At 47.7% G+C, this 12443-nt stretch overlaps 1 protein-coding gene across 7 annotated transcripts in view; it reads left to right on the forward strand.

Annotated features, from left to right (window-relative positions):
- The first annotated feature begins 3842 nt into the window (after positions 1-3842).
- The window catches only part of BCOR (BCL6 corepressor), a 65835-nt gene continuing 57234 nt past the window's right edge, over positions 3843-12443 (forward strand). For 5 of the 7 annotated variants that reach the window (XM_050936450.1, XM_050936448.1, XM_050936455.1 and 2 more), the window contains exon 1: positions 3844-4069. The gene's annotated coding sequence lies outside the window, so the exon portion shown is untranslated. Of the gene's footprint in view, positions 4070-12443 lie in introns of all 7 variants that reach the window. The other 2 variants (XM_050936458.1, XM_050936457.1) reach the window with 1 other exon arrangement.

Consider the following 12443-nt stretch of genomic DNA (forward strand, 5'->3'; position numbering starts at 1 on the left):
TTTGAGTGCTGGTATGGGATTTAACCCGTCACCTTCTAGTCTAGAAGTACAGTGATAACAGAGGTACACACAGATTTCAGAATAAGGTATTATCTGTACTATTGTGAACCACAGAATGGCAGGTAAATGTAAAGAGGGAGTGAAATGTTAGAAGTCCCATTCTACCGTTAACAATGGATTTGTCTTTACGAAGTTAAGTGCTTCATGTTGTTGGAACAGTTGTGTTTGTGAACGTATTCTCACCATACTTTATAAAAACATCAGCGCAAGGACCCCAGCGTCTGTGTACGGCAGCGCTCTCTCTAAGCTTTCATTCAAATCCTCCCTTCACTGAGTGCAGTGTACAGCGGCCTGACCTCCAGGTCAGCTCCCTTAAGGGCTTGTAGGAGGGGGGAGGCGGCCTGATAGTCTGCAGGCAACACTATGCTCCGAATGTACCGAGGCGTTGCCTTCATCGGCTTGAAGGAAATGCAGCCCTGTGCGTTCAGAAGAACCGAGCCAACCCGGTTGAGGGATTGAACTGCAGCTCCAATGGCTTCACAGAGAAGTGTGGATCACATCTGCCACTCTCCAATTGCAAAGCTTTGGGACGTGAAAAAAACAACAATAAAGCAGACAGAAGAACAAACACGTTTCTGTTCCTCTGAACAACGAACAAAGTTAAAGAAAGTAGTTTTAAAAAAATAAGAGTGATCAGTTTGGTCTTTTCTCAAGATAATTTGAACGGAATAGTTCTAAAAATACGTGTGAAACAGGACCCTTTATAAACCAAGGGCCGGGGTAACTTTCATTACAACATGTAGAATTTATATACACTATGAATCAGGAAATGTAAAGAAAGAAAATATTTTTGACAGAGAATTAACTCAATCCAATAGCAGACCTTACCCACAAGGAGAGGGGAACCTATAGTTCTACTTTTCAAGGAAAACAAAAAAGGGCAATTTAATTAGGTTTTTCCCCAGGGGAACAAAAATACCAGAGGCCTTTCCTCCAGCTCTGTGTCTGTAACCACGTGTGTTCAGTCTAATAACTTCTCATGTTTAACCCTAAAACGTCTTTATAAAAAATTAGCTTTACAAGGTAATAGGCCAGGTGTCCTTCTGCTTGTTATCAGAGATTAAAAAAAACCGTGGGATAGTTTTCAGTTGTAAACCCGATAAACCTGGAATAAAATATAGAAACTTTTTTCAGTGTTTGAATGTGAACTCTTAGTATCATCACAGTGGAAAACATCTCAGATGCTCAGTATATCTGTAAGGCACTTGCAACTGTTTCCTTAAGCCTAGGTATCTACCTACTGCTTAAAAATGCCATTTCATTTGCATGAGCTGTTTTTAAGAGGTTCAGGGCAAGGCAATTCAGTTATGTGTCTAGAGTTTCGGGTTGATATTTCACTTCTGCTTTGAAAGGGAGGATATTTCTTAAATAGATACATACCGAACAGTATGAATAAAACCTCACAGAGTATCAACTCTATTGTCAGAACTTTTTTATTTTTTATCTGACTGATAAAACACTGTTGGTAACTAAGATTCACAACTTCATTTGTTTTTTAGTCCAGTCTTCTTTAGGGAACCTTTTTTTCCCCACCCTTAAAGATAAATCACTCCTGTCATTCCAAAATAAACCTTTATGAACCAATACCTTTTGCGCCTGTATTGAATAGACACCTTTTAAAGTCAAGGTTAAAGGTATGTAAAAGTACTAAGGTAAACACGTTATTACATTTCTCACACTGAATCCTCCGCGTAGAGATGAAAAATATAATAGGTTTAATTGCCTATGTTAACTATGCTCTATCTGGAAAGAATTAACAACGAACAGTACTAATAAAGGCCAGATCCTGCTCCCATTAGACGCAATGGCAAAACTCCAAGGCACTTCTGTGGGACCGGTATCGGGCTCCAAAGATTACTTGTGTAAGTAAAGCGAGCAGCAATTGTCCCTGAGCATCCTTAAATGGGCCGGGGGTAGGGCTATGCTGTAGTCTCTCTTCTACTGTTAATTTCAGCTACTAACGCTATGAAAAATTACCTAGCCCTTCATATAACTATACCGTTGACGCAGAGCAAGCAAATGTATGAGTATCTGTCAAGTCGGGCGTTAGGAACATGAAATTTACCAGCTGGGCTGCCTGAGCCGAAAGCTGCGCTGCCAAAGTAAATAGATGCAGTAGATAACCACCAACCCAGCGATTGAAGGGTCCCAAACCCATGCAGAAATCTTAAATCAGCAGTAGAAAATCCAGGAAGGAGAACTGCGTTCTTCACGCGCCACCCCGCCGCACTGTTTCCAAACACTTCACACTCTGTGAAAATGTGTTAAGGGGTCTCAGACTTGGATCAGGCAAAAGATTGATACTCGGGGGGAAACGGGAGAAGAAGGGGAATGTGGGGTAAGTAGAGCAGTCCAGTGGAGAGGGGGTGTTGATGAGAAGGGGAAGCTGAGCGCTGCGATGTGGAGAAAGACATTTTTGGGAAAAGGCTGGTGGACGCAGTACGGGAAAGGGGGGGGGGGCGAAGTGGAAAGTGTGTTTCGGAGCGGGGGGAATCCAGGCAATCTTCCACTCGAGGATGATTGTGAATGAGAATGTAACGAGTGGCTGTGTTGTGGCGCGGGGAATACACTTGTGAGGGAAAAGCGGGGGAGGGCCGCGGGGGAAAACTGGGGCGGTGGAGGGCTGTGACCGGGAATGAAGGGTCTGATGGGGCAGCGGCGGGCTTGCTAAGGAAAGCGAGTACTTCGGGAGGGAACAAAGAGACACGCCGGCTGGGGAAGCGGTGCTGCGCGTGGGGCCGGGGCGGCTGAAGGCAAAGAGCGCCTCACCTGGGGGGCTGGGCGCCCCCTCACCTGAGCAAGCGCAGGCGATTCGGAGTGAGGCTGGCAAGTGGGAGCAGGGAATAAAGAGCCGCCCCTCCCCCAACCCTGCCACTCGGGAAGGGGGCTGCCGCGGGAGGCTCCGTGTCGGGAGCAGCGGGAGGCCGGCGAGCCGGGGGCTGCTGAGTGCCGGGCGCGGGGGGGACAGAGGGACTGAAAGGTGCGCGGCGGGGGGAGCCGCGGAAAGGGGCCCAGAGCCCACGCGGAGCGGAGCGGAGCGGGGCTCTCCCCGGCGGCACCCGGCGCGCGGTCTGGCGGAGCGAGCCGCTGCAGCTGCCGGGCTTTGACAGCTTGGCGGAGCGGAGTGAGCGGAGCTTTATGGTAATTGCGGTTCTCCACTGGCCTTCTGGGTAGCGAGCGAGGGGAGCAGCGGCGCGGGCGGGGGAGCCACTTTCCTCTCAGCCGCTGCTGGCTGAGGAGAGCGCGGAGTCTCCCCGGGACGCCCTCAGCTTGGGGGCGGGGGCGGGGGCGGGGGCGGAGTGCCAGCCCGCAGGGGCGGGAAGGGGGAGCGGCCGGCCGGGGGGGACGCGAGAAGCCTCGGAAGGGAGACGCGGGCGGGGGGTAACTTGCTCCGGGAGAGCGCGGTGGCGGCGCTGCTGCTGCTGGCGGCGGCTCCCTGAGCGCAGCGCCCGCCCGCGGGGGGAGGCGGCGGCTGGAGCAGGAGGCGGAGGAAGGGGGGTGTGAGGGGAGCGCGGCGGGCAGCACACGGAGTCCGGGCTCCCAGCGGCAAGGGGAGGAAGAGCGGCTTTCCCGGCGGAGGGGGTTAAATCCCCAGCCCCACACACAAAGCCGCGGCCAGGCCACTGGAGACGCCGGCCCCGCGGCGGGAGCGCGATGTAGGAGGGCAGCCGGCGCCGGCAGGGGACACTCCGCCCGGAGCAGCCAGCAACATGGCGCTGCCAGCCCAGCGCCCGCAGCCCGAGTGAGCCTCGCGGGCAGCGGAGCCCAGGCAGCAGCGCAGCCCTCGCGGCGGCCACCTGCCCCGCCAACCTCCGCTGCCCCCTGCGCCGCACGGAGCGCCGCCAGCCCAGCGCCGCAGCGCGGACACACGCCCCGAGAGGGGGAGGGGAGCAGCAAACTTTTTGCATCCACCCAGCCTGAGCCTCCCTTCCGGGGAGAGGAGGGGACTACAGCCCCGGGACCCAGGCGGCCGCACTCGGCGCTGCTGCTCTCCCGGCCGGAGCACAAGGTCAGTGCTGCGCGGAGTCTCGAGAGTCCCTTCCCCCGGGCGGCGGGCGGCTGGGCTCTGGAGAGCGGCCCGGCCCTGGGGGACGTGGGGCGAGGGCTCGCTGTGTGGCGGGGCCAAGGGCGAGGAAAGGGGCAGCGAGCCGAGCGGGGCGAGGGGGCCTCCTGGGGCGCGCCTCGCGGGCGTGGGTGCCGCGGAGTGGAAGTTTGGCGGCTGTTGGCTTGTGGCGATGCCCCCGGGGAGGCAGGGTGGGGTAAGCGAAGGGGAAGCTGCAGGTCGCGCTCTGTCTGCTCCCCAGCCGGAAAGAGGAGGTGGGGGGGTTCCCGTCGTGTCTCGCTTTCCGATCTGGAAAGGGCGGTGAAAGCCCCACCTCTGGCAGCCGCCACGGCTTGGCTCCCGGGGGGAAGGGGGTGGGGGACACTTTCAGACCAGGGGAGAGGGAGGGCACATATTCTAGGGCCTCGTGTCCGGCTTCCCCTCCACGCCAGTGCAGCTGGGGGAGAAGCCCGAGCGAGACTGGCCACATTCGTGGGGAAGAGGCTGGGGCTTTCGGGCGCTGTTTGTTCCCCAGGTAAAGGATGGACTTTTAACACTATTTTTAAAGGAGCTGCTACTGCGTGAGGTTTTCTCGTTGATTTGCGAATGCAAAGGGGTTTTGTTCTTTGAAGCCGGGGCCCGCGGGGGGGGGGGGGGAGGAAAGGGAGCCAGTCACCGTGGTTACCCGTTCAAAGATCATTGCTGGTGTGGGGTCCAGTCTGATGTAGAAGTTTATTCATTTTAAAGCTAGTTTTTAGTGGAAAGAAAACTAGAGGGAGGATAGGAACTTGCTATCAAAGGCCGATCGGGGGAATTCAGACAGGTCTATTTTCTGCAAGCCTTCGCCAACTCCGTGGCTGGTCTGTGCAGCATATGGGTCATGCATTTGATGTTCATGAAGCGAGTCCGGGGGCGATATTTGCGAAGGTTTCACGTTCCTCTTTTCTCTCTCTCTCTCTCTCTTCCTTTCTTCTTTCCGCGATGTGTGTAGGATCCGAGGTTGCGGGCGGGGGGGGGGCAATGACTGGTGTAACACTGACGAACTGTGGGATTGTGTTTAATGGTCTAGCCTCAGAGCTTGTTGCAGCATTAATTTCTTCTAATTAATCTTTTGCAGAAAGTCCGCTCATTGCTTTCATGTGCTCCGCGGAGCCTGCAGCTTTGCATTCGTGTTTTGTATTAAAAACTAGAAGAGCTTAGCCCGCCTACAATCTGGTAGCAGAGCCTGGTTGTTTCAAGGCTTTATTAACTTTTCCGTGGTGAAGAGGTCATCGCTCCCTATAAAGTGGGGATTGGCAAAGGGTCTGCGTAGCCGACCCTACTAGTACGATCTGGGAACAAAGATAAAAAGGAAACCTCCCCATAAGGTGGTGTTAAGTGCAGTCTTGAGTATTTCTTGCTGTGGCGTTGGAAACAGATACCAGCCACCGAAATCAATTGTTACTAGGTGTTTAATTCAGCTTTGCCAACAGAACTGCATTTTCCCCCATATCGCAGACCATTTACATTCTGTTAACCTTGGAGAATTGTGTCTAGCTGCTTCTGTCACGCGAGGCTATTAATGTGGCTTCTTCACTGAGACGTTGGTGCTTATATATTTGTCTAGGATTCGGTGCAATTGCATTGGTGTACACGGATTAATTTTCCTTTCAGTTTTTAAGTGGAAGCCGTCGGTTTTTCTGAGAGGAGGACAAGGCAACGGGCACCTTAACTGCTTTTAGGGGATTAGGAAGGCGTGTGTGTGTGTTGTGGGGGAGGGGGGGTGTTTTTTTTTTCCAGGCAGGGGTTGCAGTTTATCTCTAGTTCAGCTCTTTGAATTGCTGTCACAAATAGGTGACTGAGAGTTAATTAGGAAGTATGCTCTGGATCAATGAGTTGCACAGCTCATTAGCTATTCCCCAGTTTTTTGCAGGATTGGACCTACACCTCTAATACCGTCCCTCTTGAATACGCAACTCCTAGGGAGAACTAGAGACAGAGCAGCACTTCGGTTGACTATAGATGGGTGTGAAAAGGGCGTGATTAAGAAATATTTAAGTTTTCCGGTTAATAGGTTTGTTCGCAAGGGGAGGGGGCTGTTCTTCTGCCTTCCACACTGACCCTATCTTTCTCGAAGGGCAGGAAAGGCCCTGGTACTTTGAGCTAAGTATTATGATTGTGGAGTAGAAAAAGTGTGTGTCGTAGCAAACGCTACAAGAGCAGACAAAATCCTATTTGTCAGGCATGAAGGTGGGCTGTTTTGAAGGCTACACATGTACAGTGAAGGATTATGTTGCGGACACTGTTTCTTTATTTCCTTCGCCATTTCTAAGGTGAGTGGCGGAGGCTGAGGGACCGGGAAAGGGCTTCTCCTGGTATTGTTTGTCCGGCTGTGATAGATCGGTCTAGACAGCCGTTCAGGCTCCCTGCGAGCTCAAGAACCGGAGCCTGAAAGGGAGAATGGGGGAGACCGAGAGGAAAAGGTCACCGCGATATTTTTTGTTAACCCTTAAAGAGGAGGAAAATCTAGACGGCTGGTGCGGTTAAAAGAACCGGAGAAGAGATTGGAATGAGCCCGGAGGGAAAGGGGGCAGCGCTGTGGATCGTGGGCTTACCCTCATGCATCTAATTGCATTTTAAGAGCTGTTTCCCACAACAGGAAAAGACTTTACGAGGCGAGTGCCAGATTATTTCGTTCCCAGAAGTTTCCTCTGTTTAGAAACTCCGAGGAGCGCGTTAACCCCGTGTCAGATTGGTGCGGGGCCAGACAAACACAGAGAGGCGCACGCAGGCTGAGCCTGGCGTGCAAGGGGCCCCGCGAGCGAGCGGAGCGCGCAGTTAGTGTTTCCCCATCTCGTCCCTCCGCCCCCCTCCCCCGGGTCACGATGGAAAACCCACCGCGGAGATTCACAACCACTCCGGGCGAATACCGAAAGGAAAGCGAGTTTCCGCGAGAGCTCTTCACATCGGATCATCTTCCCCCCTCCCACCCCGGAGCCTTAATGACCTGGGGGTGGGGAGGGAGTCGACTTTGTTTTATAGCACCGGGCTGCCCTCGACTTGTTTAATGTATACACTGAAAGGCAGGCGAACCTACCTCAGGTTGTTTTGAAGCATAGCGGACTTCACAGGGAGGGTCATACCTTGTGGCCCGAAAAGGCAAACAGGGACTAAGGCTTCCGTTCCTGTTTGGGTTACTTTGAGTGGCGTATGGGTTTTCCTTTTGTCACAAGACATTGTCAGTGGAATACAGGCGATCGTGTTGTGTAAGCCTATGCGGTGCAGATTAAAAGGAGTTAAAGGCTCCAGAGCCGTAGATAAAAGCTGGTTTGTGTTGGATTTGCCTGCAGCGCAGACCATCCTCATTCCTCTTTGTCTGAGCCCTGGCTCCAGGCGCTCCAGCCTTATTGGAAATATTTCCGAGGAGTCAGCGCAGAGCCAGGGCAGCAGGCAGCTCAGCGTTTATTTACACTTCACATCTAAATACATCTCTAATTAGATAGAAGCAACACCGGAAATGGCAGATTGGTACTCGTCTCTATTAGATATGCAACCAATAGGCCCTACAGAATTTCCCTCCACCGCCCAAAAAAAGAGCCCATGAAAACCAAGTAAAAATTTGGAGACTGAACTGAAATAACCTCGTAATAAACCACACAGACCTATTTTGAGGTTATTCTAATGTTAAAGAAGTACTTAACCGTTGGAGAAGCGAGGGCCCAAACTGCAGTGAGTGGTTATCGATGTATGTCTGGGGTCTATACTAGGCTGGTGGACACAGGCTAGAGTGCTATGTGCACTGAGTCCCCATCCTTCAGTACCAGGATGCTATCTTTATCTATAGACCTTGTGATTTGGCTAATTTCATAACAACCCTGCCCAAAACATTTCACTTTCTTCATAAACAGGGGCTTTAAAAAATCGGGAGGGTTTATAGCCATTCTAAGCTAGTATTTAGAAGATTCAGTAGAATCACTCATGGATAATTTTGGTTAGTCCTAGGATTGAAAAACAATACACAAGGTTTAAATCCCATTGGTCCTTAATTTGTGGACATAAAAAATGTAAGGCCACCATTAAAAAAAATTGAACAATACGACACTAATGTCTGAATTATAGGAATGAAAATCTGTGACTTTTTTTCCCCCAGAGAACCTTACAACTTTGAAAATGGAGTGGTTAAAGGATGAATTCAGTCTAAAGGCCTCATCTTGAGCCTGGTAGCAGGGGTGTAAAAATACTGTAATTCTGTTGACAAGGGAGTTAATTCCTATTTTACTCAGGCCTTTTAATGTTGGCTGATGTACACAAAAGGCCACTTCATTACACGGATGACATGTGATACTGTCTCTTACGTCTACATCTATAGCACATTTTAGTGTGGGCCTTTAAACAGCAGTACATAGGGTATGAACAACAGGCTTTACACTTTCTCCTTAAACTGATGTTGTTTAAAAATAAATGGTAGCTAGGATAAATGTTATACTTCTTGCTTTTTGCAGTAATCTAACCACTTAGAGATCAAGTAGATTCCTTCCAGCGAGCCAGACTAACCCCTTTTAACTAGGTCGTAAAGCTCTCGGTGTGTGTATAATGAGAGGCAGAGGAGGCCTCATCTGCAGATAGGGGGAGTTCCCTTTTCCGTGAGCAGCACTGGCTACATGTAATCCGTGTGTCCTTTCACCGAAGAGGCTGATAGGGAGTATTACTCTGAATCGACCTTTCCCTCAGACCTCTTCGGCTGTCAGGACTTGAACCTTTAGCTAGAAGCCTGAACGATCTTTCAAGCAGAAGTTAATGAATGTTTCACAAGGGTTTCTCTGTCATGTGTAGCACCTTTTAATGGATGAGTTGACTAGTTAGGGACAGAAAGCAAGAAGGCCAGCAGCTCACAGAAAACAGTTCTCTAAAGTTCTGTTCATTTGCAGGAGGCGGTTCTATTTTTTTCTTTTTGCTGCACAACAAAACAACCTTCAGCTAGTATTAAGATTTTCCTAGATATCTTTCCCCTCCAGTGGGACAAGTTAAGATTTTTGCATTACTACCTCTCTCTCTCTCTCTAAATAGCAAACACATACTAAAATGTTGTAGGGGTTATTTTGGTGCTGTTTTTCTCTATGAAATTTACCTTTATATATTATTAGATTTGGTGTCCTGTGATTAGGCATGCAAGGAAGTCCACTTGGAGAAGACCCTGGCAGCATAAAATATAATTTGTGATCTGAAAGACAGTTTCCAGTATAATCTCATTATGCACCACAGACTCCCGGTGTTATTTTGTAGAAGGCGGACAATGATCAATTTACATTGACCTGGGGCTGGGCAAGCTTTTAGATGGTAATTGCCATATTGATTTGCATGCAGAGAGGAGACCTGCTAAAATTAAAGACCGGAAGCTAAATTAAACTAAATTTATTGTCTAGGTGCAAACTAAAAGACCCGTTAAAGTGTAGGGTAGAGTTTAAGAATCTGAAACTTGGAGAGGAAAGACGTTTACATTGCTAGTCCCTTTAAAAATTACATATTCTTAAAAAGTGGAATGTAAATACCTGGTTTTGACAAAGTATATATGCCAATTCTATGTCATGTAAGCATTGCTACTTCTAAAAAAACCCTATATAATAAAATCCTTGCTTTTTTTAATCCCCTTCCCCCAAGTCCCTTTGTGATTTGTTTCCTTAGTGTGACAGTAAACACACAAGTGCTTTATTTGAGTAGAACAATTAAAGTAGAAAGTACAGACTCCACCAACTACACTGGAAATTCTTTGTATAGAGTTGAGTGCAACCCTTAGGAAAGAAAGTAGGCTAGAAGTTCCGCTCTACATCAGCACTCACACCAGTAAGTACTTCATGCATGTATTATCACCTTAATTGATCAGCAGGATCACTTTTAATAATAGCTAGCTCTTATATAGTGTGTTTTATAAGTAGATCTCAGAGCACTTTACAAAAAGGTCAGCATCCTTATCCCCATTTTACAGTTGCGGAAACTGAGTGGGAGAGCAGTGAAGTGGTTTGCCCAAGCTCACCCAGCAGATTAATGGAAGAGACAGGATTAGAGCCTAGGTCTGCTGAGTCCCACCCCAGTGCTCTATCCAGTAGGCCACAAATTAAACTTTCCCCTTAAATTATGCTTACCAAACATGTGGAACTCTCATGCCATTAAAAACTGCAATAACATAAAGCTCTATGCTGTCATTCACTTTACAGATGTCTCAGTGTATTTTAGTATGGCATAGGTATGTCAATACTGCCATTTAGCAGTTACTTGTAAGAGTTCTGGCTCAACTTTTGAAACGGATTAAAATTTAAAAAATATATTAAACTCTTATCCTAAGTGTTCATTTAAAATACTCTGGAATATATCACCTAGTGACCCTTGCCTTTAAATAGCTTTATACCACAAAATACTTAGGCTTATATTCTTAGTTTTAAAAGTCCAGGCAATGGGACAATTGAACACTCCAAAGTAATTGATATTTGCATTTACACATCAGGAATCATATTTTTGTACAAGTCCAACCACTCAGTAGTTCTGTGGTATAGGCACTAAACCCTATAGACATTTTACCTAAATAACTAAGAAAATATTAAAATTACATCTAGGTTCATGTTTTGTGTTAGCACTAATACCCAAACAAAGACACTACCTTTGTGAGGGTTTCTTGTGTACCCAACGGGAAGAAGGAAAGAATTAAATTCATCCAGTTTTATATTTGGTTAGTTGCACTCCCTCTGCTGAGGTTGGATATTAGTTGATGTTAATCTGTTTTTTTTTATGCTGTAGCATATAGACACACAGAAGTGAATTAAGGATTGAGAGGCAGATTCTCAGTATTGCTTTGAATTCTCAGAAAACTTTTTAATGGTATTAGAAGGGACAGAGACAAACCCATTTTCACTGGAAGATCTGATGCTGCTGTGACCCAAACATCTTCCACATGATAGTTTAGGATTTTGGGTAGGTACCACCAGGGTTCCTTAATCCACCCACTGGTGCTATAGAATCTAAATGTATAGGGACCTTTTAATGCACATATTATTGCTAAGACAGACAGTAACATGTTTTTAGAGTCACACTATTGAGCATTTAGGAGGGTATTTAAAATCATCTATAATCTGGGTACCATAGTTCACAACTATTTTAGAAGGTAAACAGATGTGTGTGTGCTTGCACACAAACTGCACTCTGAATCTCCCTACCTCATTCATCCCTCTTAGCTCTCATTGTGGGAACTACTTTTAACATGTCACTCCCAGCCATTATACGTTGTTAGGGTCAAATTTAATTGGCCCCTCAGGAAGCAGTACCTTTTACATACATCCCCAAATATATCAATCAAAACACTTTACAGGTTTATGTAGGGGCTTCATTAGCACAGTTAACTATAGAGGTATCAATTTGGAACTCAAAAAAGGCCCATATATACTGTACCTTGGCTTTCCAAGGTTTGCCTGGATATAAAATCTGGGGAAATAACACTTCCCAATTCCAGCCAAAGCAATTAGGTAGATCAGAACAGTACTATGCAGCAGGAAGTGGTCTTCCCCTCATTTCTCCTTCTTCTGGTCCAGTGAATTGTGTCCTACCTATGTGTGGCCAACATTTGCTTCAGCCATTTTAGCACGTCTTCCACAAGGCCTGTGTCTTTACCGGAAGGTGGGCAAGGTCTGAGCTCCCACAGCTTGGCCAGGGGACCTGAGTGGAAAGTTGGCATAGGCATCATTGAGGTAGACTTCAGCTAAAGCTGACCCAGATTACATCTGCCTTTTTAAAAAAACCAAAACAGCTGTAATGTATTTTAATGGTAAACATTTTAATAGCTATGTGACTTGACCTTAAAAAGGCCCATTAAAAAGTATCTGTTGGTAGATGAAGTCAGATGATCCAGTCAGAGAAGAAAATATGTGAGATGTAAGTTGTAAACTATCACTTTCCTCATAAGTTAGTGAGGTTGGGAAAGAGGAGAGCGCCCTCCTGAGCAGACATTTCAAGGTTGTTTTATTTTAGCTATAGAAAGAACCCATTACTATGAGATCGCATTTTTTAAAAAAACTGTATTGGCTCTCCTCTTTATACAAATTGCTGGTATGAAAGAAAAGCAAGCCTATATGCATGGAGGCAGGCATAAGCTAGTGAGATCAGGTTTCCGACTGAGCTCCCGGAGGAGAAGTGAGCATTTGATTGAAGCTACACTTGGTTCTTGGTTCCCAAGGGACAGCAGCCCTGAAACACGAGAGCTCTCCCTCCCTCCCGCTCGCTCTCTTCTTCCTCTAAAAGCCTTTGTGCTGAAAGAGCTTTAGTAGGCACGAATCGCTGGTCTCTCACAAGAATGTGTTGCAGCCTTTGCTGACATTGT

This window comes from Gopherus flavomarginatus, chromosome 1 (genome assembly GCF_025201925.1).
Source record: "Gopherus flavomarginatus isolate rGopFla2 chromosome 1, rGopFla2.mat.asm, whole genome shotgun sequence".
NCBI lineage: Eukaryota > Metazoa > Chordata > Testudines > Testudinidae > Gopherus > Gopherus flavomarginatus.